Source organism: Lemur catta, chromosome 3, assembly GCF_020740605.2.
Source record: "Lemur catta isolate mLemCat1 chromosome 3, mLemCat1.pri, whole genome shotgun sequence".
Classification (NCBI taxonomy): domain Eukaryota; kingdom Metazoa; phylum Chordata; class Mammalia; order Primates; family Lemuridae; genus Lemur; species Lemur catta.
This window is the reverse complement of record NC_059130.1, coordinates 17196273-17197845: the sequence shown is the minus strand read 5'-3', so window position 1 is coordinate 17197845 and position 1573 is coordinate 17196273. Positions and strand designations below refer to the sequence as shown.

The 1573-nt window shown below is 48.8% G+C and overlaps 1 long non-coding RNA gene across 1 annotated transcript; it reads right to left on the bottom strand.

Moving 5' to 3' along the window:
- Positions 1–474: 474 nt before the first annotated feature.
- On the bottom strand, positions 475–991 carry LOC123635057. Its single transcript, XR_006734041.1, has 2 exons — positions 876–991; positions 475–715 (listed from the first exon to the last, which is right to left on the bottom strand). It is a non-coding gene; the product is annotated as an uncharacterized LOC123635057 (long non-coding RNA).
- Positions 992–1573: the final 582 nt, after the last annotated feature.

Here is a 1573-nt window from a genome sequence, read left to right as displayed (position 1 = left end):
CTGCAGCCTTGGGGCCACATGTGGACTTCTGGATCCTTAGTGCAGCCTTTTGACTGAATCCACATTTTACAGAACAGATCCTTTTATTAAAAGGGGTGCAGCAGGGAAAGATGAAGCTTTCCTTGCCTCCTTGGGTGCTTAAAAAAGAACAACGTTGAAATCAGAAGGGTGCAGGTTCCCCACCCCAGCACGGCAGTGGTGGGCTCTCTTGTATATAGCTTGCTTCCAAGGGGAGTGGTCCTAAGCGGTAATTTCTGCATAAAGTTGCAATACCTTGTGCCCTGATCCTTGAGTGAATTTAGTCTCCATACTCTGTTCGTGATTAGTTTAATGAGAGTTCGGGCTCCAGCCAAGGGTAAACACGATGGGCTGAGCGTGAGAAACACTGACTCTCTCTGAGGAGGCTCAGTACAAACCCCGCTGCTAGCAACAGTCAGGATCTCCCGATCCAAGTGACAGAAACCCAGCTCAAAGGAACATAAACAAAATGGGAATTTATTGTCTCCTGAGAAGAGATGGATCCAGAGGCTCAAAGATGTGTTTAAGGTTGCCTTTAGCTTTCCATCTCTCTGCTCTTTCTCTTTGCATATTGGCTTCATTTCCTTCAGCTGATGACAGCTGCTTCTGTGCCCTGTACCACTGGAGAAGATGGCTGCAAGCAGCTCCAAACCATCCTTGGAACTTGTTATGTAAGAGGAAGGCAGAGCTTCTCCACCTGACATAAAAATCGACACCTGAAGCAGGCTCTGATTGGCTGTACTTGAAGTCATGCACCCAACTCTGTACCAGTCACTGTGACAAGAGCTAGAGGGCTACTCTGGACAGACTAAGGACAGGTACCTTCCCTGTGTTGGGGAAGGTGAGATCAGCCTCACCTGAACCACATGGAATGAGTTCTCCAAAGGAAAGTGTGGTTGCCAGGTGTGGTGACTTGTGCCTTGTAGTCCCAGCTGCTCAGGAGGCTGAGGTGGGGGCAGGATCACTTGAAGCCAGGAGTTTGACCAGCCTGGGCAACAAACACAGCAAGATCCCATCTCTAAAAAAAAAAAAAAAAAAAAAAGAAGGAAAAAATGAAGAAAGTGTGGTTTCATTTCAAGAAGAAATGAGAGGTAAGCTGGGCAGGCAAAACCAATGAATGTCCTCTACTTCTGGCCAATAGGAGAGCTCCATTTTGAATGGGAGTAAATTGATACTGCTAGATCCTCTCTCTGCTAGGATAAATTCTAGGTATTTGGAAGGAGGGCAAATCTATTGGCCTTAAGTTGGAATCCAGGTTTGCATGAAGAGTGCTGAGCCCTCTCCCCACCCCCACCACCGTGGAAGCACTGGGACCCAGCAATGCTGAGAGGATGGGCTTCTCTGCCACTCAGGGATGGCTTGCAGGAAACCTGGGCACACCTCTTCCTTCCATCTGTAAAGAGCCAAACTGAAAATAACACAGCAGCCCCAAACAACCTATCTTCCTGACCAGGGTCCTCCTGGGCTCTGCCAGCACAGGTGCGTTCCCAGTTCCTGGCCCTGCAGCTCTCTCCTCTTGTGGGTGGGGCAACGTCTGTGTTTACTAAACAGGCCC